We start from the raw sequence: 27699 nt of genomic DNA, 5'->3' as shown, positions 1-27699 counted from the left end.
TCTAGAAGTTTCTCTTGTTTCCTGTCTAACGGAACCCAAGCACCGTGCCTTCTGCTGGGTTGGCTGGCTGGGATGCAGCCCAATGGTACTGGTGTCTTTCAGTGCAGCTCAGCAACCATCTAGTCGTGTTAAAAGATGCTGTGCTGAGCGCTGGAGAACACAGAGCTTTGGGCCTCCAAGAGTTTATTATCAGTTGTTAATTTGAGTTCAGCTTGGTCCTTAAACACGGGCCATAGTTTTCCAGATGTTAAAAAAAAGAAAAAGGCAAAATGATTCTTTAATGCAGGAGTCCCTAACCCCCAGTCTGTGGACTGGTACCGGTCCATGGCCTGTTAGGAACCGGGCCACACAGCAGGAAGTGAGCGCAGGGTGGTGTTGGGGGGGTGTGGGTGGGAAGCAAGTGAAGCTTCATCTACGTTTGCAGCCGCTCCCCAGCGCTAGCATCACCGCCTCAGCTCCGCCTCAGATCATCAGGCATTAGATTCTCAGAGGAGCACCGGTCCCTGGTGCCAAAAAGCTTGGGGACCACTGCTTTAAAGTGTAGTGTTGTCTTCCCTCATGCTTGCTTAATTTCTGATTGTTTTAAAGAATCAGTATCCAAGTTGGATGTGTCATGTTCCAACAGGACACAGCAGCCTGTGTGGCCTTGGAAATGTACTTGTGATGTGTGCAGAGGTTTTTAAAGTAAAGTGGCTAAGGAAAGAACAAAGCCTGTGAGTGTGTGTGTGTGTGTGCACGTGTGTGTGTGTGCGCGCGCACCCGTGTGCATGGTTGCTGCGGTGGGGGTCGTGTGGGCTGTATTTCTTGATATAAGCTATTTGATATATGAACTACTTTTTTCTCTATTGCGTGTGAGTATACATCTGATTGGAAGACAGAATGTACTAAAATTTACCTCTTGAATTAATTTGGTATAAAATAGAACTAAATATCAGTCAACAACTTAATTTTATAGTTGTTTCAAGTAATATATTGGAGTAATGTGAGTATAAAAAGGCAGGATATTTTACATAGTGTAAAGTCCTGAAAATTTCTATCTTCTTTTGTAACTAAAAGAGACATCTTCTGTTATGCTCCAAGCAGATGCTGCTACTATGTGGAGAAAGATTTGCCAGCTGTGGCATATAGTTGATCACCCAGGCCTTTTTACAGCTGCCTTTAAAACCCATATGTATTGTCCTCATCCTAGTACCTGCTTAGAAATCACCAGTGTTTTAGAGACTATCCCAGTGACACCACTTAAATATGAATTTTCCAATTTCTTCTTTCTCCATGGCCATCACTTCCTTTGCCAAATTTTTCCTAAGATTGTTACCTGCTTTTGAGAGCCTCCTGAATATACTCACCAGGGATGGATGAAGGCTTGGGAGGTGGAGGGTTAGGCACATTCCCTTAAATGTCACCTGATCGGTAGCTTTTTGTTTGTGACCTGATTTCCAGCACATTCTCTACTCCAGCTGCACAGAAAAACTCCTGGACCCACCCACTGGTCAGCTCAAAGGTTGTCTCTGCTATGTCCTGGGTCTTCAGCTGGTCTTTTCACTTGGAAGAGATGCCTGCCTCATATTTTCTATTATGATTGGCTCTTGGCTATTATATTCTGGTAGCACACTGGCTCTCAGCTTTTCTCTGTCCTTGGAATTTCTCTTTGTTACCAAACCAGATGTTGGGTGGGGGCACAAGGGGATGGCACAGGATGGAACTTTTTATCCTCCCTTTATATTTAGTGGCCTGTGGGAAAGAAGGAAGGTTGGATAGAAGATTTGATGGGGAAGCACAAAGGCCCTTGAGCAGCCCAACTAGCTGTCAGGAGGTTAATGCAATGCAGCATGAATTCCAATGAGCCGCCTCTGGGGGAATGGATTGAAGATAGTGTCAGGTTCCACGGCTGCAATATGCAGGAGCCACCACCAGGTGGCAATGGTGGCCTCTTGGCCCTTGGGACTCAGTCACGCCCCTTCCCAGTGAAGGTCTCTAGAAGCATAGCTTTGACCCGGGTGTTCATTCATATTGACGAGTGGTATTATAAGTAAACCTGTGAATTCCATTGTAAGAAATTGCCTTTTAAAGGGCAGCATTAAAGAAAAAGACCTTCTGGCTCAATTGAGAGCAGATTTAACAATTTCAGCTCTTAAAAGTGGGCATGTTCTTGGCCTTGAAATGAGAAATTACAGGGAATTTGGGGCAAAAACTCTAACTTGGGTTGCAGCTTGGTGTTTCCGGCAGAGTTTGGGCTGAGGGGTCATATGACCTGGCTTTGATCGTTGTACGCCAAAATGATCTTTAAATTGGCCTCCGTAACCTGTTGGAGATGTTGGTTAAAATAGAAAACAGAAGAAACATCTTTTGCTGTTGTATACGCATTGGGTCAGTCACTAAACTGAGGGAAGGAGAAAGGGGTGTGTGCCCGTGGTCGATTTAGGACAGTATGGTCAGGCCCACACGCTGCTGGAGGTGAGTGAGCATAGACAGAGCAGAGGCCCGTTGACCGTGGGACAGCTGGTCTCCCCACCTGGGGTCTCACTGATCCCTCACAGCAGTTCAGGAAGGAGTTTTCAAGGCCCCCCTTCCCCAGACGGGGGCCAGAGGTGAGACAAGTCAAGGAGCTGACACTGTCCTCCAGCTAGTTTTGTCTGATGAAAATTATCTGCTCTTTCTATACACATACACACACACACACACACACACACACACACACACACACAAATACATAGTGGAGCAATTAGTTAAACAGAAGAATCCAGAGGGCGTTTTTCATTTCCTTGAATGTCCTTCCTCTCCACATTAGCATGAACATTTAGGGAAAAAATGCCATTAATTTTCTAAAAGGGACATTCTGTATGCCTTGGGGTTCCAGAGGTTCCAGGGTCACCTCAGCCGGGCCAGACACACATTCTTATTACTGTGATTAGCTGCTAACTTTCATGAGGCTTTGCTGTGGGGGCAGTGTCTTCGGATCGTGGTTTGAACTGCGTTTTGTTCTCTCGAATCCACGAAGTTCCCCTCCTAGTCATTGGTTCTGCTGCCTCTGATGAGTCGCTTCCCTCTTCCCCACGTCTGAGTTTGCTCCCTGGGTGAGTGAGGCAGCACCAGCGGCAGCTTCCAGCCCAGACAGGCTGCAGTTCGGCGCCAGCCGGTGCAGCTTGAGGGTGTGCAGGGCGGGTGGCTCTCCGTGGGGGCCCTACCTGGGCGGCAGCCTCTACAGAGGCCCGCCTCTCAGAGCTTTCCTCCTGCTCCAGGCTGTTGATCACCTGTCAACGGAGGGAAGGCAGATCCTCGCAGCTGCTGTTAGGGAAGCAGATTACTATCTGTATTTAGACCAGCCTCTCTCTCTCCCCTTTAAAACGAGGTCTTCCTGCCATGAAGCTGGTAAGTGCCACAAAGGATTACATTTCCCTTCGTTAACATTAGGAGATCGTTCTCCCATAATGGATTAATTAGCTTTAAATGTGCTATAATTGGAGGAACCTTCCTTCCTTCCTTCCTTCCTTCCTTCCTTCCTTCCCTCCTTCCTTCCTTCCCTCCTTCCTTCCTTCCTTCCTTCCTTCCTTCCTTCCTTCCTTCCTTCCTTCCTTCCTTCCATGTCTATTAAACATTTTTTTTGCATGCTTCAAAAATCAAAACATATGTAGTAAAAGATTTTAATAATGTGTCTATCCTATGTCATCTTATTTGAAACCTGTTTTTTTTTTTTTCAGTGCACTGAAAAATTATTATATAGATATTGCTCTCTGGTGCCTCCCCCTTCCCTTCTGTGTATAAATGACTGCATTTGTCATTACTGTGTTCCTGAAATGTCAAAAATAGACACAGCGAACAGATCTGTCATGCAGAGTTCAGAAATTTCATCCCCAGGTGAAAAGAGGGACAGATCTGTTCTTTCTTTCTTTCCTTTGGAGAGTTCTTTGTGGGTTAAGTTCAGCTTAAAGCGTAGCTAATGCAATCTGCTAGGTCATGGTGGGACAGATACACCTCCTCATTGTTTTGGATTTACCTCCTTGGATGCAAACACCCTCCTTATTTATTTTATAACCTTTACAAGAAATGCTTCAGGCTGAGTTACATGACTCCTCACTTTACCTTACAGTTTTGTTCACACAGATTAAATGGTTTTGCTCTTAAGTGGATGGATATTTGGTTATGAACTTTAAAAAACTGTAAATGAGTTGCCTGGTTAATTAGATCATTATTCACTCATTGTCTTTCCCCCCACATTTTTCAGTCTCCAAACAACATAGGAACTTGGATCCCCTTTAAGAGAAAATTAAACTGTCCATATTTTCTTCAACTGTCTATTAAGGGAGGACTTGCATTAACTGTTGTTAAAAATACATATAGAAATGGATCTCCGGGAGTCTACTGTCTCTCTATCTGAGGTTAATCTCAGTAGCAGGAATTAGCGTGGTTCTACTTTTTTTTTTTTTTTTTAACTTCCATCACAAATAATGCTTCATGGCAAATATACGATTGGAGGAAAATGGAATTATGTAACACCGGAATGGAAAACCAGGGCCACGCGAGCTCTTTTGGGGCGAGTCTTAGCCTCGGACGAGCCTGGTGGAGGAGCTCCTGCTGATTTTTGTGATGGCGCCGGAGAGGGGTGCGGGGGAGGAAGCCCACGCACATGCAGCAGCTCGAAGCCCACCAGAACACGCACTGGTCAGGGACCTGCAAAGCTGCGCCTGTCTGTAACGTGTGAAATTGAACTTCTGACCCGTGTGCTTGATGGTGACTTCTTGGTTTGCTTGAGCATCGAGTGGCCTCGGATGCGTGGCTGTGAGACACCCAGCAGAGCAGCTTGACGGGTAGGGAACTGCCGACTTCCTTTGTGCGTGACTTCAAATTGTGAAGTCTAAGCTGTCACCCTACAGGGAGATGTTGCCACTGACAGATGGAAAATTGGAGGCATAAACTCAGGAGACTTTACCTGTTTAGAACTCCTTACCTGTGAACTCCTTTGCATGTGAGGTGACAGTTACACCTCATAAGCCATAAGGAAGAACAGGAAAAAACAAACAAACAAACAAATTAAAAAAAAAAAAAACCTAGTGAATTAACTGCAGCTATGGGTGGAGAACTATTGTGAAGAAAGAAATCCCCCAACCCCTCCAAGACACCCCTCCTCGGCTCTACTCCGTCTGTGCCATCGTGGTGCCTTTCTCCTGAAGTGACCCAAACTGTGTGTTTGGCAACAAGAGGCTGCTACTTTATCTAAATGCATTTTTTCAGCTTAAGAGCCCACATCCTTTGCCAAGGGGCTGGTGTGCCTGGTTAATGATCTTTAATGTAAATGACTCTGTGTCCTGATTGACATTTCACTTGATTGGTTCTAGACAGGTTGAACTCTGCGGTCCCCCCGTGTGATTTATCCTCTGCCAGCCATCTGCTCACCTGTAGGAGCTGGGCACAGCCAGTTCTCGCTTTATGTGTACGCTTTCCCTTGGGGGGAATTCAGTGTGAGCCACGTGATGTGGAACCGAGGATCCTGAGCAGAGGGGAGCAGCTGCAGAGCGTCCGGTGTGGTGGAGGGCTCCTGCGTGGGCGTGACACCCAGAGACAGCCTGCTGGGCTTTTCTGTTGAACCCGCTTTAGGGAGGGGTTGCTGACTCGAGTTCTTCCAGGTGGCGGTGATGGTAGGTGACCCACGGGTCCCAGCGTCAGATGCTGGCTGCCCGGGTCTCTTTAAGCTGCCTTGGCAACCATCTGCTCTCCTCGCCTTCTTTCTGGTAGGTCACCTGTTGGCATCTGTCTGTGGAGGAGATAGACGTGTGAGTAGTCCTGTCGCTCACAGGTGGGTGGGTTAGCCTTCTGACCTGAGCACATGGTGGTGGTGGCGCCTAGAAGAAGATAGGAAGTCACTTTCGTAGCCACAGAAATGAGGAACATCTCTATAATTTTAAGAAACAACTTTTACACCCGGTTTATAAAAATGCAGCGACACCAACCTCAGTCTCTCAGATGTCCCTTAAGAATGACTCTTCCCATGTAATTGTGGATTATTGAAGTATTCCTCTCTGCCCACCCCCAACTTAAGCAGAGCGACCTAAAAGAAACCTGGGGACATTCTCCTAAAGCATTAACAAAACACAGATGGGAGATCTTTCATCTTTCCCTGGCCTTCCAGGGAATGGGGGTCTGTTTAAACTGCTGGTGGCAAAATGATCCTTGGGCAGTATGCCTGTGGTCCTCTGAGGCAGACTGTGGGTGGGTTGGGTGGCACCCAGTGGTCATGAGTTGTCCATTTTGGCCTCTTTCCCAGACCAGCTTTTACCTCACGTTTAGCTGGGTTGGCAGCTGGTTCTAGAATCTGAGGTTTACTTTAGAATCCTGGGATGGAAAAGATTAAGAATGATTTCTAACCCAAATTCCTTCTAGGCAATTATTGAGGCTATACATTATAATTATTCATTGCTTTACAAAATACTCATAATAGTTGGGGGGGGAACCATATTTTGCTTCTTTGCTCACCGATAGTAATCATATTTTCTGAGACAAATACCGGTTTATATGGTCTAATAAAAGATTTTTTCAAAAGCCATTTAATCTGCGTTGGAATCTTATATTGCCATTGGTATCGTATTATATTTATGCACGAATATCACGAATTGCTTTAATCATCCCAATTTTGCCTCCTCCCTCCAGGGGGACATTTAGCAATTGTCTGGAGACATTCGGCAATGTCTGGAGACGTTTTGACTGTCCTTTAGTGGGGACAGGCCAGGGATGCTCCTCAGCCTTTTACAGTGCACAGGGCAGTGTTCCACCACAGGGAAATGTCCAGATAAAATATCAATAGGGCCAAGGTTGAGAAGCCTTGCTCTAAGGAACGTACAAATTTAGAAATGTCACGGAAAATCTGAAATCTCTAGGCAGCTGATCCATAAGGAGTAAAAATTTTCTGCAAAAGTGCTTAATGGGGCCTGGTTGAATTAACAGAGTAGTGGAGGATGTGGATTGTATACCATAACATTATGATAGTAAAATATATTTCTTTCAAGTTCGAATTATTGGCAAAGTGTCTTATTTTAACATAATTTATTTAGTAGGTAGTTACTTGATAGTTGGCTGGTATCATCGGCCTGAGCTGAGGGTGCGTTTTCCTTGTCAGGCAGGAAGAGGCCTCCATTTGTGGAGATCGCTGTGGCCGCCAGTGGGGTCTGCCCCCCTGCCACTATGGCAGACCTGGTCGTGGTCATGTCATCTCAGTGGCCCTCTGTGGCCGAGGACAGGAGAGTCTCTGCTGACCTCACTGTGTCGTTGGAGACTGAAATGAGAAGGACATGTAGAATTCTAGACACAGAGGGAATCTCAGCCAATTTAGTCTAATACCTTCTCTTTCGTAGTAAACTCGAGCCTGGGTTAACTTGCCTTTTCTCATCATTCCGATTGGCTTCTCCCTTGTTTTCGCTTTCAGAGCCAGCCTTTCCCTGCTCGGTGAGTTCCCTGTGCAGTTAAGCATGTGCTCGTGTTGGGCGGGTTTTTTTCTTGCCTTGCTCTTGGAAATAGTCAAGGTTACCTTTTTAAGGGGTTTATAGGTTTCAGATCCCTGAGAAGCTATTTGTTGACCTGACTTAAACCACATACAAACTTTGCATGACTGAACCAGTCTTAGTGTCCAACACTGACTTCATACCACAGCTCATTTTTCACACGTGGAAACGCGCTATGTCTTTGACAAGTGTAAGTTCTCCAAGAAGGTGGTGACTGTAGCTATAGGTCGGGACTCGTCTGTTGAAAAAATGGTCTGTTTTATGTAATATTTGCATCTTTCTTGGGCTCAGGATACCTTGAGAACATCATTTTTAGTTCTTTATGCTTGTATTTGCTGTATGTGCTTAACTAGTCTTTCTACGGTGAATTTTAAAGTGCGAGAAAGCCAAAATGACATCCTGGAACAGGACATTAGGGAAAAATAAGAAACTTGAATAAAGTAGGGACATCAGTGGATGATAATATATTAACCTCGATTCATTAATTGTGACAAATGTACCATATTAATAATGCAAAATGGTCATAATGGGGGAAACGTTATGGGGTGTATGAGAACTTTCTGTACTAGCTTTGCAATAAGTCTATAAGTCAACAACTGTTAAAAAGTAAAAACTCTAAAATTGCTGCCCCTTTGTTAAAAGAATGTAGTGGCGAGGGTTCTTGTTTTCTTTTTCTTGGAAATAGGCTGCCACAAAGCTGAGCTTCTGCTTTCCTCTCAGCTTTCTGCTCAGGATAGCCACCAAGTGTCCCTTTTCAAAATGTGCCTGAATCGGTTTGAACAATTTCAGACCACATGCTGTGATTTTAATTTGCTTACTATTGCACGGACTTGTTTCCAGGTGGTAGAGTTCAAAGACCAGACAGAATTTTCAGGTTAAAAAGTTACATCGACAGAAAATGTATTCGTAGGTGCTGCTTGAAATACTGTCGCCGGGGAATGCCACTAGCAGTGTGCTAGTTGGGACAATGGGATGGGTGCCTGTTTTTGCTGGGCCTCCAAAGGCATCTGGGTGACAGATGTCAGTGTCTCCCTGCAGCCTGGTGGAATTCAATGCCTCTCGGTTAGAATAAGGAATTGTGGTTTCTGAGTTCACAAAGCCACAAAATACAAGTGTGGGTCTGTTGTATTTGAAAACTCACCAAAAATGTTATTTTTGTGTTAAAGCAAACACGGATATATTCTGGGAGAAACAAACAATTAGCATGAGTTTTTAAAGTTCTACTGGAAATTGCTGGCAACACGCCAGGCTTGTGGTCCCCACCGTGTTCTGTCGGCCTGTGTACAGGACTAGGAGATGGAATAACTTGAGTCTGAACTTGTTTGAGTCAGTTACCTGAGTTGTAAGTAGGCATAATAGTCATCCTGGAATTCTGCTGTGAAAACGGAGTGATGTAGAACGGCATGATGTAAAACGTAAGCCCCTCGGTAACCTTTCATTCCCTCAAGCTCTGGCCTCCTTTAATACCCGATTTAACCGTCATGGCTCTTCAGGCTACAAACTTCCCTTCCTGCCCCAAGTTTTCAAAGCTAGAAAAAGACCTGAGACATGGGCTCATCTTTCTCACGTTCTAGATGGATTAGAGACCCAGCAAGCAGTGGTCTTTCTGTTAAACTCTCCTTCCCTTTGCCCACTGTTGGCCAGGCTGTCTTCTAGGGCAGTGGTCCCCAGCCTTTTTGGTCTCAGGGACCAGTGCTCCTATGAGAATCTAATGCCTGATGGTCTGAGGTGGAGCTGAGGCGGTGATGCTAGCGCTGGGGAGCGGCTGCAAATACGGATGAAGCTTCGCTCGCTGGCCCGCCACTCGCCTCCTGCTGGGCAGCCTGGTTCTTAACAGGCTACGGACCAGTAGCATCCGTGGCCCAAGGGGTGAGGACCCCTGACCTAGTTGGTTATGATAAAACCAAGCAAAATGGTTTGAGAGAAGAATATTACTTTAGGTGCATACTATTCCAAAGACAGGTTAGTATATTTTGTGCTCCCAATAAGCTCAACTTATAAAAGAGGGTAAAAAATTACATGGGTGTCAATTCATGTGTTTCTTTTTCTTTTTCCTTTTTCTTTCTTTCTTTCTTTCTTTTTTTTTTTTTTTTTTTAGGTGAAGTAACCCTTGGTTAACTTCACAGATTGCAATGACCTTGTCAGCTTACAATACTGTATTTTTTATTTTTTACGCCTACAGCATCAGGTCTTCCTAGGTGGTCTCCCATCCAAGTACTAACCAGGCCGGACCCTGATTAGCTTCCGAGATCAGATGGGATCGGCTTGTTCAGGGCGACATGGCTGTAGACTCAGGTATTTTTTAAAGATAAATATGGATCTAGGGTAGCGTTTTTCAAAGTATGTTCCATGGACCAGCAGCATCAACTGGGAGCTTGTTAGAGATGCAGAACCTTGAGCCTAGCCCCAAGAGTCTGCTTTTAATTGGACTCCCAGGTGCCTCATGCACAGTCAAGTTTGTGGTGGTCTGGTGGCCTCCTTCAGGAGAGGACACAGCTGTGGTTTATCAACAGGGACCGTGCATGTCCTTTTCCACAAGTGGATTGACCCCCTCCTCCTGATGCATCACTCCAGCCTGCCCGCCCCTGCCTCGCACCCATCTCCCCTCTGTAAGGGGCTCAGCATCGCTCTCTTCAGGGGCGTGGTCTTTTCTGATAGTACAGTCTCCGTTCTCCCTTCTCCCTTCGTACTCGGCCTTCATCCTTCTGGATTTGTCTTTGTTATGCCAAGCTCTTCGTGTTGGGTGAGTGATCTTGCTTTTATTATTTCCTGACGCCATTCATGCTGATTTGTGTATTTATTTAATTTATCGTGCATTTTCTCATCGCTGATGTTAAGGGCCTTAAAATGCTTGCTGGTGTGTCTGCCACCATAAGAGCTTCATCATCATCATGATTATTATCAGCACCATTTTTTTGCTGCTGCTGCTGCGATATGTGTGCAGATAAAACCGATAATATTAGGCCTCAATGCATACTTAAATAAAACTGAATTGGCAATTACTCCTTAAATTATCCAGAAACCGAGTTGGCAAGTTAAAGTGACTACAAGTGGTGAAATCATTGTCATAGTAGAATCTTTTGCTCTTGGATTCAGTATTTCCAGTCTCTCTTACATTTCAGCTTAGAAGGTGAGTTTTTGGAAAGTGGAAGTAATAATTTACCCAGATTCAGGGCTGAGGTTTATACCGGAAGAAAGATTTTCATTATAATAATATGTAGTGTTGGTAAGTGTACAAGAATAAGAGATTTTTTAAAACGGTATCTTTTTATACGAAAAAACAGACGATATTTTTTTTAAACGATGTTAGCTGCACCAAAATTAGTAAATGTTAAAATAACTATGACTGGCAAAAACATTTTTCAAATTCTTTTTGCTTTTTATATAATTAAATGAAATTCTCCACTTGGTAGTTGATCTCTCAGATACATTTGCCAGACTGTCTGAGACAATAACTAATGAATCAGACCCTAAAAACATATAGCATGAGAAAAATAACAACTGTATGCTGCAATTTATAGGGCATAATTAATTAAAGAAATATTTTCGGTATGTAAAAATTTGTACTAGTAAATCTTAGCCTGGCTTAAGTGAATCTAGTTCAAATCAGCTGCTGTGAAAAAGCTGTTGCTTCCAGCCACAGAAAACAACCAGTTTCAAAGAATGGCTTTTAATTAAAAAAATTCAACCCTTTTTGAATCCAAAGGCCTAGCTGACTTTATTACCAGACTTGTCATGGTATCCATCTGCACGTTACTTTTTAGGCATCAATATATTTACAAAATAGTTAAGAATGTTTCATTTCTTCACAGTAAGTGTTTATTTTGCTTTTGCTGTATATGTGACAGGTGTCTGTCTGGAACACAAGGAGGATTGAGTCCCTGGACTTCAAGATGCTTACAGTCTAATAGAAACCTTAAAATTCCCACTGGGGAGGGTTTCAGGTGACACTAGCCAAGTGAATAAGTAGGTGAAAATTACTCTTGTCACTTTATGGATATTTGACATGTTAACTGGCGATAGGTCGTGATACATGGAAATTGCATGTTTCTGAGCTTCAATTAGTCTTTTAAAATCAGGTTAAGAATTTCTGTCATGTTTGTAGGATTAAACAGTCATTCCATAAAGAGTTTCGTTAAGTATTGTACATCTTTCTGAGAGCCACTTATGTAAAAGTTTAAAAAAGAAGGAAGAAGTTGCTCAAAAGCACTAGAAAAAAGATCATGGTTTGAGTTGAAACAAAACTCTCCAACTTTGAAATCTACAGAATACAATGAAGAAATAAAAAATAGATGAAAAGTGAAAATTAGAGGAAACAGAAATTCACTATCTTATCAAGTAGAGTGTGTATCTGATACAAATATCCAATAGGCTGTGAGCACCTCCGTACAAGAATTTGGGTTGTGAGTTAAACTAATTGAATAAATGTTATTTTATGAATAATAAGATATTCTAAGATCATCTACCAAATGCGGTAAGTAATATAGAATCAATTGTAGGTATCCTCATTTATTATGGCCTATTTGTGTTTCTTGCTATTTAGATCATTAGTTGCTAATGAACTAATGTGGATTTATGGTCACCAGCTACTACTTACACAATCATGTAGATCTCTGAGCCAAGGCTCCTGGTAATCTGTTGTGTTCACAAATGGCCAAAGGCATAACAGAGATTAAAGAAAGATAAATATAGTCACCTGGCAAAAATATTTGGCCTTGTTCAAAATCATGGACGTTAAATTTAGGAGAAATGTTTTTGGTAAAAATATTTGAAAGTTTGTTTTGTAATCATAAGTAGCTTGGGTCATTGTGACTGGGGTGGGTATGTGGGGGAGAGAGAGGGAGGGGCAGCTGAAGGGACATTGGAGGTTGTCAGCTGGGAGAGGGAAGTGAGATGATTAAGTTAATTGGTGGAGAATAAGCATAGAAAACCTGGAGGGTATAGACTCTTGAAATTTTAGTGCTGTCCATTAGTCATTAGGTGAAGACTTATGGAGAGATGGTGGAAACCACCAGTGATTAAGAAAGAAAATTTTCGTGAAAAATCAAAGGTCCCACACCCTTTTCCTGGTATTCAGGTAGAGTAGAGTTCTGGTCCCGACCCATTCCCATCTTAGCTTTCCTTTTCAGCCAACCACTTAACTTTTTATCTCATCACACTGAGCTGCTCGAGTTCCTTGTTTAGGTCCCTCCCCCCTACTGTGCCATTCTCCATGCTATGCCTTGGGTCCTCTTCCTGTGGGTGTGTGCATGCGCTCATGCATGTGTGCATGCATGTGCGCGAGCCCTGCTTACTCGGTGAGACCAAGTTCAAACACCAGCTTCCGTGTGAAGGCTCCCTTAGTTCCTTTCAATTGCAATAAGGCAATCCTCAGAGGAATCAAATGTGCCTCCCTGTCCATTGAGTGTAGGTTGAAAACTCCTAGCCTAATTTAGGATTATGAGAGTTTATTTTATTGGTGTGGCTTAGTTGAGCTTGATGAAGTCAGTTTACAGATTACACCAAGTTTTCTAGTCAGACGAAACCAGTTTACTCTTTGTGAAGCTGTGTTCGCAGTGGAATGCTACCGTCTGTCCTCAGATGTAAGTCCTTGAGAGACACATGCACCTAAGGAGCAGACTGGTTCATCTTTGGCTGCCATGGTAATGTAGATAGGGAGATCTGGCATTTGAGCTTAAGATTTGTGGGTGAGATCATACAAAAAAGCAGAGAGAGTCTAGGTGAAAGAAGAGGCAAGGGGACAGGCTACACCAGCGATGTGACAGCTGAATTGCTGGCTAGACGGGAGGCATTACGTGCGTGTAGATTTGGGCAGAGGCCCGGCAGTCGGCTTCTCCTTGACCTCCTTCGGCACGTAAACAGCATTAACGAGCGTGCAGGAGGCAATTGTATTCCCACCTGTGCACGTCTGTAGGTCACCCCAGTGCCACAGAACAGCATCGTGATGAGAAGATGGGTGACCCTCCAATATGGTACCCCCACTCCTCCCTGCACAAGAAAAGCCTCTTGCAGTGCCTCCCTTCCCACTTGCTTTTTGCAGAGCGAAACACACTTCTGCCATCTCCGCCGTTCTCCTTAAGCTTCAGCATGTAGTTGTTAGCTACAAGTGGTTAGGAATATTTCCACCAGAAAGCGAATTTTAAGTGTGTCAAAATATACTCTGAGAATATCTGGAAATTTGAGCTGGCCCAACTAGTTAACCATAACAAGTAGCTAATTGCCAATGATCCTCGGATAACAGAGCTGATCCCGTTTAATTTTGACAGGTGAAAACCAGAGTGCCATGTAGAAAAAAACCCCAGCTCACCAAATACTCCATTTTAAAGATTTTTCTGGGGAATTGGAAACAATGCTCGTTTATAGGCCTTGAATATGAACTACGACTCATAGTTCTGGAGTAGTATTCCCCCCACCATGAAGAATGGGTTACAGCACTTAGTGTTATGTGCAGATGGTCAGAGGAGGGGACGTTGTCTCCAGGATTGTTTTTCTGGTGTATTAGGAATATATTAAGGTACAATTGATCCTTGAACAATATTAGAGGCACTGACCCCCTGCACAGTCGAAAATCTGCCTGTAACTTTTCACTCCCCCAGGACTTAACTACTAAGAGCCTACTTGTGACTGGAACCCCAACTGATCACACCAATAGCCAGTTAACATATTTTGTGTGTTATAGGTATTATATACTGTATTCTTACAATAAAGTAAGCTAGAGGAAAGAAATGTTATAATGAAGAGAAAATACATTTACTGTATTTACTGAAAATATCCGCGGATAAGTGGACCCGCGCATGGAAACCTGGGTTGTTTGAGGGTCAGGCTGTACTTGGGTCGCCCGCCTGGTGCAGGACCAGAGGCATGAGAACTTCAGGCCCCTGAAGCCCATTCCACCTCCGTAACAGCTCTGTGACTTAGTAGCAGCGGTACCCACTTCCTGCCCCCACTGCTGTCTCGGGGCACAGCCATGCACGTGACCTTGCCTCTGCACTGTCACACGGGCACGGGAGACTGACGCCTGACCGTCGATCAGGATCTGCAGATGGCCGAAATGGGGTGTTCACTACGGTGGAATCGTGGTCCTTCCCCCGGAAGAAGAGCACCTAATAATAAGAGGCCTAATAAGAAGGAACGAATCACTCCCCGCTGGTTTCGGAGACCCCTTGGGAACGTCACATGGTCTCTACCACCAAGGAGTTCCCGTTACGATGGGGATTTCATAGACACTTGATTTAGGGAGGTTCACTGGGGGAGATACTTAGGAACAAAGTGAAAAAAGTTAAATATAGAACATGTTAAAAATTTCTTTTTGGTTTCAGTTCTTAACGAGGGATTAGGGTAGCAACCCAAATACAAGTATTTGCTTTAACCAACAGATAAATTATTAGCACGTTGGTTGTTGACACATGAGTCAGAGCTTCTAAAATTTGTTCCCGAAGTAGGTTGAGCCTCCTTCTCTGCCTGTTGTCACAGGGTCTAAAAATGGAAACGTGAGTCCAAACTCTTTCCAGATCATAAAAATAATTCTGAATTAGTAGAGCATAAATGAATGTAATTTTATTTGAGTGTCGTCTTCAATTTCTTCAGGCCACGTTGAGACCTTTTAAGTCTTCTAAAGTTCCCTGTAGCGAGGCTTAAGGGAAGAGTAGCAGCTTTGCTTCTGGCCTCAGACACTTTTCTAATTAGGTCAGATAGAGCTGGTCACCCTGAGATAAGCAGACCCTCTCTCTTTCTGTCCCTTCAGCATCAAATTTTAAGAGTTTCTGTCGGAAGCAATCACGTAGACAAGGTTGCTTCTTACAATGATAAATTGCTGAATGTGGAAACCAAGTGGGTTCTGAGTGATTAGTCCTTCTGGTGACCCGAGAGTTAGGTATCAACCTGTCCTCAAGATGCAGCCTTAGTAAGTTCACTCTCGTGACACACGAGCAAACCTTTGTTCATTTAGGATTTGTGGTGCTCTAGATTTGGAACTCTGTTCTGATAACAGAAGTCTTAATATTAGGCTAAGTGTGTACTGACTGCAGCATTTATTCTGGTGGTAATTATTTTGTAAACCTATGTATGAATCCAGCCACTTTCCCCAAAATGTGAAGTGCAGAGTGAGAACGTAGCAACTCAGAAAGGGAGATGATAGACTTTGTTTAAGCTTGACCCCTGCTAAGGAGGTGGTGTGGACTCTTTCTCCTCCTGCTGGTTTATTAATCCCCTGCTCTTAGGCTGACAGCTAGTGGATTGATTAGTTCCATTGCTTATTTGCATTGTGGCTCTTAAAATTTTTATCTTAGTATTTTTTTTTCTTGTTTTTTTTTTTTTATAAAAATTCTACATATTGTAAAACATATCACCCAGAAAGGAAACGTTATCTTCATTATTAAAGAAGATGAAAAATAAAAGAATTAAGTACGTATCATAAGAAGGTAGAAGAACACCTAAATAAACAAAAACATAAAAAGCCAGGAAGGAGGAATTAAGAGAGAACAAAGATAGAAGTTAAAAGTAATAAAACAAAATAAAATTTAAAGGACAGATAAATCCAGTAGCTAGTTATTTGAAAAGACCAATAAAATAAACTCCCATAATCCTGAGTGAGGAAAAGAGAGAGCAAAAATAGATAATAGGAATAAATAAGAAAAGAGACACGGGAGGGATTAATTGACTTTGTAGGAAAATGCAGCTTACGGTCCTGTGGCAACACATCTGAAAACATAGGGATGATTTCTTAGTAAAGTACAAATTACCAAAATTGATCCAAGTAGCATGGAAAACTTGAAAAGACCAGTTACTCTAGAAGAGGTAGGAAATGTGATTAAAAGTTACCATTGAAAAAGTACCAGGACTCCTTGGGGTTCCAGCTGAGTTTTAGCTAACCTTTAAAAAACAGAAACTTTAACCTTTAAAAAAACAGAAAATTTCACCTTTAAAAAACAGAGTGTTGTTTATACTTTTCTAGGACATAGTTAAAATGAAAAGGTTCCTTGTTCATTTAAAAAAACCAGCACAAGTTTAATACCTGATAAATTTTAAAGAAAAGTATAGACCGATTTATATAAGAAAGTAATTGAAAAAAACTTAAAATAATTCATTAACACATAGACTCTTGAGTGCATTAAAAGGCTAATGCACTATAACCGACAGTTTATTTTAGTAATACTAGGATGATTAAGTATCAGGAACTTTTATCACCATCATCCATTATCCAACCCAACATATTAAAGGAGAAAAGTTTATGACAGCCGATAGAGATTGAAAAGTCATTTGATAGAAGTTAAGTAACCAGTCCCAATGTATTACAATCTAAAAAAACAAAATAAGAACAAAAATAAATTACTTAAATATAAAGAAGGCTATCTAGTACCAAAAACATCACCCCAATAATACTTATTTCCTGAAAGGTAAAACAAAAATTATTTCAACTATAATTAGGAATTATAAAAGGATGTCTGCTTTTACAATTACTTAACATTGTCTTAGAGGTTCTAGTGAATGCATAAGACAGTGAAATATTTTTATGTTTAGAAAATCCAAGAGTCTATAGCAAAATAATAAAAAACTAAACTAGGAAAATTTATCAAGGTAGCTGGATAAAAAATAAGTCTCTAGAAATGATCATTTATCTCTTTCAAAAATGAGCACCTGGAAATGAAAGTTAAGTATGCCTTTTCTCAGTAGCAGCAAGTGCCCTAGGAAAAAATTGAGCAAATATGGTACCTGTATCTTTCTTAGTGAAAGATATGACATAAAAAACATAAATATTGCTTATTCCAAAATTAATACATTTATTGCAATTCCATTTAGAATTTCTTAAGTAGTGGGGTTTCTTCTTTTCTTTAACCGAATAAAATAATCATGAAGTTTATCTAGAAGAATAAATGCATAATACTTGAGAAGAGCCAAGAGAAATATGGAAAAGAAAACCAGTAAAGACAAACTTGGCTTACAAGTGATCACAATACGCTAAGAAAGTCTTTGTGACCAAATCAGTGTGGTATTGATATAGGATTACATAAGAAGTTCAATGCAACAGAATAGAGAATCCAGGACTGTGTTTCATTAAGGAAGAGAAGTCAATATACAATAAGATAAACAGTTCAGTGCTGTTGAGAAAAATTACATTATTCGATAGGTGGTACTGGCCTAACCAGCTTTTTCAGGGGGTGGGGGAAGATGGACTTCTTTCTTACATTATACTCAAATCCCAGAATCTTCAGATGTAAACAAGCCATTCAAATGTAGAAAAGAATAACAAGAAACTACTTGTATCCTCTTGGGGATGAGGGGGAAGTTCTTGAGCAAGACTTGATACCCCAAAAGATACATTGGGGGGTATTTATGACTTGTATGACAGACAAGAGGTTACTGCCTACAGTGGTAATAACTTGTGAATTGGCAAGGAAAATGACTCAGGGAAAATGGACAAAGAATATGAAACTCACAAAGAGCAAATGCAGACAGCCAGCAAACCTATGAAAAATAATTCACATTTGCTAGGAAAATGCAGATTAAAACACAATGAGACATTACTTTGAACCCATCAGACTGGTAAAAATAGAGAAGAATAACACTTCTTGCTAGCAAGGATGTATTAGAAGTAGTGTTCTAATAATACTAGTGGAAATGTGAATGACCATGCTTTATTTGGAAAGCAGACTGGCAATGCATATTAAAATTAAAAATTAACATACCTTTCTACGAAACAGCCTTTCTCTTGGATATCCGTCTGCTAGAAATAAAAGTGTCTACATGCAAAGTTGTATTTTTAAGGATGTTTGTCGCACCATTGTAGTGACAAAATACTGAAAATACAAATCAATGCCCATCATTTGGAAAACGGCTGACTTGAGGAGTATATGTACTGTGTCTCATTGTGCAGCCATTGTAGAGAAGGAATGAGAGCTCTGTTAGAGTTGGCTTTGGAGGGGTTTCTGTGACAGATTGATGCATGAGAAGTAAGGTGCAAAAAGGCACAATGTCCACTTGCATTTGCCCAGTGCGTAAATCTGTGAGCATGGAAGAGAAGATGGCAGTGGTTCTTCTCTAGATTATAGGGTGGGATGGAGGTTGATGTGGATGATGGGGGTGGGGGAGGGTGCAGAACAGGGGCTTTCTAAGCCGCCTCCTCTCTGTCCCCCTCACATGAAAAAACCCACCCGTGGTGTTATCTGCATGCCATATTTTTCCTGTGGAGGAAGCTGCACAGCTCCGTGGTTTGAAGTTAAAATCCTGGTTCCTTCTCTTAGGTTTCTCATTCGTTTTTACATTCTCATACCAGTCTGTGCTTGTTTTGATGCCCCTGATGCCCTCTCAGATTTTATGAGGATATTAATTATGCATATTTAAAATTCTTCCTCTACGTCTGACTCTGCTCCCTTCGCAAGCTCATGCCCCTCTCACGGCCTTGGTTTTTTCACATGTTGTCTGGTTTTTATATTTGTGACCCTTATTTGCCCCTTTCCTATCTGGAGAGTGTGACTGGTATTTGTCAGGACGAGGCCGTGTGTAGGGCTTGGTGGGAGGGGCCAGCAGGTGGCTTTTTAGGTGTAGCTACGGCTTGTCCCCACCCAGACATCTTTCGCTATCCACACTTCTTGGGACCATAGTCCTGCTTTCACCTGCATGATGAAGGCAGCAACATGGGAAGTGTTTCCTGCTTCATCACCCTGATCGTGCCCCAGGTCTCTTCAGCCCCTTGTGTCACTTGACTTGAATTTCTGGCACCCAGAGAACACTTCCTCCTTCCAGCCACACTCCTCCGCACACGTGGGGGCTCCGGTTTGTGTTTTTCTGTCCATCCGGCCCATCCCATGTCTGTTCACGGATGACGATAGTCTTTCCTACTTCCTTAGGACTTTTGTGGGTGCGGCATCTGGTCCGGGTGGAAGCGAGGCGGTAGCAGTGTGTGCTCCGAGGGCCGCGTGAATATAAACTCACTCGTATGACCTGTCTAAGCGTTAGTTTTCCCATCTGTAGAGCGGGGATCGGAATAGTACCTATCTCCCAGGGTTATTGTGAAGATCAAACTTAGGTGATGCTCTTACAGGGGTTAGAGCAGTCACGTACAGGCAGACCTCAGAGATATTGTGGGTTTGGTTCCAGATGACCGCAATAAAGCGAGTCGAAATCTTTCCGCTGGTGGAGGGTCTTGCCTTCAGTTTGTAAAAACCTCAACATTTGTGAAGCACAGAAAAGCGAAGGGCAGTAAAGCGGGGCTTGCCTGAGCTAAGGATTCCATCAAGGTTAGCTGCCGCTGTTTTCAGAAACTGGAGTCATGGTAGAGATACTGGCCTGCAGCGTGGTTTTTTCCTCCTGGTTAATGCATCTACCAGTGTCCTCGGCCGGGATGTTGTAAAAGCTCTGTGATGTTTATTGGCATATTTATTCGTGAGTGTTTGTAAATAAACTCCTGCGGTTGAATTCCTAGGTGAAAGGGACGTCAGCATATATGCTGTTCGTTGGTATTGGGGAGTTTGCCTCCCAGGTATTAAACTAGTTTCCAATAGCTGAGGAGAGTACCAGTTTTTTCCCACGCTCCGTGTTACTCCGTTTTAGCAATCTTTTATTCTTTGCCATTATAGAAGGTAAAAATATCACATTTTTTTTGTCTTTAATCAATAAGGTCATTCATATATTTATGTTTCCTCTTTTACAACATGCTAACTCCCATCCGTTGTCCATTTTTCTTTTGGGTTATTAATTTTTTCATTGATTTGTAGGAATTCTTTGTAAATAGAGTTTTTCCTCCTTTGATTTGTACATTTTGTTTAGAAGTTTTTAATTTTAACATTGGGCTTTTAAATATGTCTTTTCTGTGGTGTCCTCTAAGGCTAACAACTACTTATAGCATATCTTTATGTTAAAAATAAGAAAAGATTCACCCTTCAAATTGTGAAAATTATATATTTTTCTAAATCTGAAAAAAAAAAAAGAAAAATTAGAAGGTAAAAAGCTATCAGCAACAGAAAGACTGTCATTTTTAATATATTGGTATTTTCCTTTTAGTTGTCTTCTGGTAGGGAATGTGTATTTTTACATAAGTAGCATCATAATTTTAGTACACTTTTATAGTTTGTTTTTTTTGGTCACTTAACAGTCTAATATGTGATACACAATATAACATCTCAATGTACAGTATCTTCTTTCATCCTTTCTGTTCTATTTAAATTTCCAGTGTTTGCTCTAAGAGAAAAAGTGCAGTGACTGCAAAAATATATATTTTTAAAAGTTCGATTATGCTCTTATGATACCTCCTTGGAAATGGGATTACTAATTTAAGCAATATTAGGATTGAAATACTTTTGGAACATGTTACCAGTTTGTTTTCCCAAAGTGTACCAGTTGATGTTCCCATCAGCATAAAGACTTACTGCCCTTCCTCAGAGGACAAGAGCCAGCCTGAAGAAGATGTGGGAGAGGAGCCTTCTGAGAGGCACAGCCAGTATGGTGCCACGGGCCCATGTGGGAGTGAGCTGCAGAGGTTTGAGGACGAGCGAGAAGGCCAGAGGGGCTGGGGGAAGGGAGCAGAGCTGTGTGGGCATCCATGAGGAATTTGCATTTTATGCTTAAGGTTGTGGGAAGCCGGCGGAGAGAGTGATAATTGTTGCAGGAGGATGCGTCCCAGAGGTCATTGCAGTAGCCTATGTGGGAGAATGGATTGAACACCTGGATGGAAACATTCAGGATGGAGAGAAGGGGATAACTGGGATTTTTTGTTTTTGTTTGTTTTTGTTTTTGTTTTGGTGATTGAGGTCCTAGGGCCTACTGATGGAGGAATGGATGTGGGAGGGATAAAGAGAAGAACCAAACTGAGACATTTTTGACTTGAATAGCTGGCTGCGGGGTGGCCATCCAAATGCAAAGGCTTAGCTGGGGAACAGGTGCGCAGGCAGAATCAGAAGCTGGTGTCTCTTAGACCCCTAGTGGAGATGTGGAGGAGATGATGGAAAGTGAGGATGGAGCTCAAGGGAAAGGTCAGGCTTGGGTAGGTCCTTGGAATTCTGTGTAGCCCAAGGGACAGGGCAGGATCACAAAGGTTTCGAGGTTATTTCTTTCATTTGAATATTTATTCAGGATCCTAAGTAACTGCCTTACAATAATGAATGTTGGGAACACAACCATTTCTTAAATTAGGGAGCTGTTTGTAAGCTGTCAGGTTACAAATGCTTGAAGATACAGATCACTGGGTCTTGGCTAGTATCTTGAGCCGAGCAGGTGCACGGCATTGTGTTTACTGACTGATGTTTAAAGATTCAAGGGACCTTTCCCCTTCTTGATGAGACAGTTTTCAGATGCTGTGATGGAGTCGCTAGTGACTTGATTGTGTTTTTAACCTGTGAGGCATGTAAACCACACGTTGTCCTTTTTTTTGTAGAAAGGCTAATCCATGTTAGGAGGATTTGTTTTAAGACCTTGTAAGGAAATTCAAGACTTTGTGCTATAATCACCAAACCTTGCCTGTGTTATGTAAAGATTTTTGCCTGTGTCATGTCATCCTTGTTTTGTTCAATTTATTCCTCCCCCTCCAAGTGTCCTAGTTTCTCTTCTACTGTAGCTGGTTTTGAAAAAAACAGAAACTTGGGGCTTTTTTCCCCCTAGGATTTGGATTCTTCATTTGTTACTTGTTTTTTTTTAAAAAAATAACAGATAATACATTCTTTGCAATTTTTAAATCATGTTTTTAAATTATAAAATAATTAGACATTGGAGAAGATAAAGTATAAAGCAGTGATCCATTTATAACCTGAATAGCCAGAGATAGAGACTTGGTTACTATATTGTTTTATTTCCTTCTAGTCCTTTGGCTATATGTATATAGAAATAGTTAATGCATTTGGAATAATATTGTTTAGAATGATGCTTTTTAACCAGTACTTTATGATAACTTGTAATATTTCTAGAAAAATGATTTTTCGAAGGCTGCAGAGTATGGGTAAATTCACAATGACTTTTAGGGAAAGAAATCTCAAGATGATCTCAATAATTGACAAATCCCCCTATGATTAAAACCAAAAGCAAACAAAATACAAACACTGAAAAGTCTTTGGAATACCACTTTGAAGTTCAAATTTTGTGTTTTTAATAAGATCTTGTTTTGAATGATGTCAGCCTTCACACTTTTCTTACTCCTTAAAATTTAATTATTTTTTACTTAAAATTTAATTACCTTTTATACAGTTCCTCTCTTTTCAGTTGGAACATACTGATCCAATGCGACCCTTTGTGTATTTCATAAAATCCCACTGAACAAGCCATCCCAATTTTCTAAGCGTAAGCAATTATTGAGCAGATTCTTTAGGTAATATGTCAGAAGTGCTAGAAGCCATAAAAAGATGTACATTTAATTGTAAATAATACCGAATTAAAGAACCTCCGTGAATTTTTAACGTTATTTTGAAATTTAATTAAGGTAAGGGAGGTAAGTGAGAATGGAAGCCTTTCCTCTTGGCAGACGTCTGGTCATCAGCTGTCTGTGAGCCGTCAGGACCAGATCTACCCCAGCCATTCCTAGGTGAGCCTTCTGTGGCCTTCCTTGTCAGTAAGGATTGTGGGGATTCCGGGAAAGGCTCCTATCCCTAACACTCCCTTTGCTAACTGCATTCTGCCTGCGTTGCAAACTTAAGACACTGGCGACTTCCTGTTCGTCGAATCCGGAGGCCTGTATTTGCTGGGCACGCTCCTCTCCAACCTTTACCTAGCCCTTGACCCTTGAGCATCTTGGCTCCTGGTTTTCCCCTCTTTACCTCTCTGACAGCCTTTCTGTTGTGCCTTCTTCTCCAAGATTCTAACCCCATTTTCTTATTTCTTTCTGGTTTTTTGTTCGTTTGTTTGTTTGTTTGTTTTACCTTGAAAATCTAATCCTGTCTGCTGTTGCCCCTATGAGATTGATTCACAAGGTAAAAAAAAAAATGTATGCATGTAAATATATAAAAGTTTCACATTGGGCTATGTTACATATAGTTTTATAGCTTATAATTCTTAACATATTGTGAATGTTTTCCCATATTTTAAAATGTTCCTTGAGGACATGAACATATAGATATCTAGAGTTGATTTTCTCTGTGGTCGGTCACGAAGGTTGCTTACAGCTTTTCAGTTTTGTTTTTGTAGTGAACTTTTTGGTTTATCACTTGACTATACCCCCAATTATTTCCATAGGAAAGGTTCCTTGGATGAGCATTAAGTTGAGGGGATGGCTGTTTTTAGTCCTGTACATTGTCTATAGACTCTTCACTTCCTCTCAGTGATACCCTGCTTTTTAGACTTTCTTCATCTATGCTTTATTGCAACAGATTCCTAGCAGGTTGCCTTTTTCCAGTTTCAGTTCACTCTAGGGTGCTCTGCACCACTGCTAACCTCGGTGGCCTTAGAAACTGCAGCCCATTTGTGGCACCCCTGTGTCCCTGTCCCTTTAGGAGCTCTAGTTACATTCATGCAACCAGCCTCCAGACCTATTCTTCCTGACCCTCCGACGTGCGGAAGGGACTCGCCGTTTTGTGCGTGCTGTGGCCACTCTAAGTTTCGGGTACCGTCTTCCGTCAGACTTCCATGCTGCTCCCTCCGTGACTCGCCCCGGCTCTGCTCCCTTTTCCTCTCCCGGTTTTCCAGACTTGGACATTCTTCAGTCTCTAATCCCCGTCTCACTCTCAGCCTGCGACCTTGTCTTCCACTTCTTTGGAAAAGCGAAACAAACATAGAACAGCCCTCAGTTGGGGACACACGGGGTAGAGGCAGAGATGCTGCTAACATCCTACAATGCACAGAACAGCCTCCTATGATGAGGAATTACGTGGCCCCCACTGTCCAGAGAGCCCGGGTTAAGAAAGCCTGTTTTAGACCTGCCCTCAGATCATGGCCGTGGTGCCTCCGTTACCCAGGTGTCTCTTCACTTCCGCTGCTTTGTGGGATGGTAGTTTTTCCTTTTGGGGCATTAACCCTGGATTGGGACTCTTCGTGTTGAACATACTCTAGCGTGTCTTCCTAGATTGTGGGGCAGCTTGGTTGGGTCCTAATTTCCTCTAGATGGAGGGACTTGAACTCCTAAAATTTGCATCGTTTAAAAAAATCCGGTGGTAAGATTGGTGTCGATTAGCTTTAGTTGCGTTTTAGTCGAGGTTTTACAGAATCTGATTTCTGTGAGTTGAGGAGAAGGATGTAGGTGACAAGTGGTTGTCCATCACTTGCTCAGTAAGTTGGTTTGTGAATGGAGGCAGCAAAATTGGAGTTGGAAAGTGTAAGTATAGACTTTCTTCTCTTCCTCCTGAGTTAGGTTTTTCTCTGCATTTTTTAAGGCCGAGACTCAGTGGATGGGAGAGAGGGAGTCAACTTACTAAAGTGAAACGTTTGGCTGTGGAGAATGCTTATTAATCAGAAATCTGAATTTCATCTTCATTTTTATATTAATATTTAGCATGAAATGGTCATTTAAATAGAGTGTTAGTTTGCTCGGGCTGCTGTAACAAAGTACCACAGGCTGGATGGTTTAAACAACAGAGGCTTATTTTCTCACAGTCCCGGAGGCTGGAATTCCGAGATCAGAGTATCAGTAGAGGTGCTTTTTCTGAGGCCTCTCTCCTTGGTTTGCAGATGGCCATTCTCTCCCTGTCTCTACATTCTCTGCCACTGTCTGTGTCCAAAGTTTCTCTTCTAAGAAGGACACCATCTTGCTGGATTACAGCCCATCTCAGTGACCTCGTTTTAACTCAGTGACCTCTTTAAAGCCCCCATCTCCAAATAAAGTCACATTTTGAGGTACTAGGGGTTCAGACTTCAACATAAGAATTCTGGGGGACACAGTGCAGCCTATAACAGTTGGGTAATATTAGATGTGAAGTCTTAGGTACATTTTATCTTTAAGAGAACAGGCAAATTATTGAATAACTTATTAATTTGTTTAGGTATATTTTCTTATAGTGTTGTGTGTGTGTGTGTGTGTGTGTGTGTGTGTGTGTTTTAACCTTCCAGCCAACGTGTCAATGTGAAACAGCCTAATTTTATAATCAAAGAAGATAGAGTTTCTGCTTAGATTTAGGTTGTAGAGCATTTGTGTATCATTGCCTGCTGACTCCTAAAAACTTGGGGTATTTTTCTTGTTTTGAGATTTCTACTGAAAATAGTTGGAACTGTCACCCTGTCTGTCTGTAAGGGTGTATCTGGGGACAGGGCTTCTAGTAGTAACCCAGTGCTGACTTTCTCCACCAAGACCTCCGAGACCCTCCGAGCCGCCAGAGGTTGCTGGCCACCCTGTTGATCTGTTTTATTATCTCAGAGCCTGTGAGAATCCCAGCCTTTGAGCACCTGTGGGAACTCGAAAGTCTAGTGTAGAGCTGGTCAGCTGACTTGCCAGGAACACACAAGGGAGCACGCCACCAAATTTGAGTTAATAGAGAACTGGAGCCTTTTGCTACTAGTGGAACACTTCCTGTTTGAGCTTCTCCTGCTGGGATTGCTCAGTGGAGTTTGACTTGCTTCCACGAAGTAGCTTAGTGCCAGTGACAAGCCAGAGGAAGAGCACATCTTTTACATGGTTTCGAGAGTTGAGTAAAAGGTGATCAGGTTGGTAACCTGTGCCTCAAACGGGACTCAGTGCCACTGATCATGCCTAAGGGCACCTACCTGGTTCATCTGAAAGTGGCTTCACGCCAGAGATGGGGAATTTATAGAGTGGTGCCATCTCTCACGTAACACCAAATCCTGCCTGTCAGTTCTGTTTGGTGCTGAAGTTTGTATCATACTTAATCTTTCTTCCAGCCTTTTTTTCCCCTTCAAAACTTTAAGCTCTTTGAGGACCAGCAGGTTGTGTTGTCCAGCCAGTCTCGTGTGGGGCCTTGAATGCAGGAACTGAAGAAGCTGGGTTCCTTGCGAAGGACAGACCTCAATGCCTGTCTGCCCAGAAAACTTGGATACAGCTCTAAATAAGCAAACAGCACAGCCCAAGTTAGTTACTCACAAAACCCAAGCATCTGGATGTTGCCTATCCTGTTAGGGATGTCCTCGGTTCATCTTCCTACCTATCGAGAGCTGTCTCTTGGAGAAGCGATGCTGCAGGTAACAGCGTTTTCACAGGTGTGGCTCTTTCAGCTGCCTGCTGAGCTGGGCGGAGTTACTTAATCTTACGGTAGGGGTGGAGCTTGACTCAACCCTTTTTCCACCAACGAGCATTTCTTTCTAGCTGTCATTGAAGTGAATCATCAGTATAAGTAGGCAGCTCGGTGCATTCCTCCTCAGTTGTGCTAAAACTTGCTGGTTCCCGAGTACCGGCAGAGGTGTGTGCAGGCAGCGTTTCAACACAGGGAGGGAGAAGACGAGGCCAGGAGCCTGAGGGTCATCAAGGCAGATTTCCAGCTGTGTTTGAGTCAGATTAGCCCACCCAGACGCTTCTCGGCGGGGGACGTGGCTTGTCTTCCGTAAGCCTCGAGGACAATTATAGGTAAGAACAAAGACGCCATTGTACGTTTATTATATGAATGTGTAATATCTACTGTTGGATTTTGGTGTAGTACTGTTTTTATATGGGTGGCATCATCCTAGCTCATACCAAGATTTTCCTTTATAAATTACTTTGTTTTGGCGTTCAGAGTTAGCTGTAGTTGATCACTTTTGCCCTGTTTATGCATAGATGGGATGGTTGTGATGAATGAGACTTGAAAGGAACTCTCATCTGCACTCTCCTGCTTCTCTGTTCTTTGCTTCTCATGTCTGTCTTGATCGTTCAGAAACGTGTACACTTTTTACTCCAAAGATGAATGCACAATGGATTTTTTTCTTTCTGAAATCATGAAAAACGTAGACCACTTTAGTTCTATGAGTGTTGTTCTCTGATTTAGAAATCGCCAGTTTGGGAGGAAACAATTGTGTTTTTCTTCCTGTTCTGTTTTGGGTCTGTCTTTTCTATGAGTATTTCTGACTTAGAAATCTCACTGGAAAAGAGGGAGGGACCGGCTGTACTGGGCCTCAAATGAAATAACACCTGAGATTATGAAGTGGTTTGCTTGGATAATGATTTATGGTTTATGTCTGAATTTTTGGTTGGCAGTGGTCGTCTTTCTTCTCTTCGGTATTTAGCTGACATGTTTGATTGTAAATGCATTTGTTGTTGTCGTTGTTTGTTGTGAGTTTGAGAGAACAAAAATTAACACCCGGAGCATATTCAACCGAATTTTTTTTTGGGTTTCGCTGTCATTTTCCCACCCTTACTACTCAGACATATGAATAT

At 42.3% G+C, this 27699-nt stretch overlaps 1 protein-coding gene and 1 pseudogene across 4 annotated transcripts in view; one reads left to right on the top strand and one right to left on the bottom strand.

The window, feature by feature from the left end:
* The window catches only part of NEDD4L (neural precursor cell expressed, developmentally down-regulated 4-like, E3 ubiquitin protein ligase), a 217115-nt gene that overhangs the window by 23019 nt on the left and 166397 nt on the right, over positions 1 to 27699 (top strand). Inside the window, exon 1 of one of the 4 annotated variants that reach the window (XM_023531152.1) lies at positions 3289 to 3369. The exons of 2 other annotated variants lie outside the window; for them this stretch is intronic. The gene's annotated coding sequence lies outside the window, so the exon portion shown is untranslated. Of the gene's footprint in view, positions 1 to 3288; positions 3370 to 26705; positions 26914 to 27699 lie in introns of those variants that run through there. One more of the 4 variants, XM_011361103.2, reaches the window with a different exon arrangement.
* LOC111740377 lies at positions 9664 to 9781 on the bottom strand (annotated as a pseudogene).

The sequence above is a fragment of the Pteropus vampyrus genome, unplaced genomic scaffold, assembly GCF_000151845.1.
Source record: "Pteropus vampyrus isolate Shadow unplaced genomic scaffold, Pvam_2.0 Scaffold62, whole genome shotgun sequence".
Taxonomy (NCBI): domain Eukaryota; kingdom Metazoa; phylum Chordata; class Mammalia; order Chiroptera; family Pteropodidae; genus Pteropus; species Pteropus vampyrus.
This window is presented reverse-complemented; position numbering and strand designations above follow the sequence as displayed.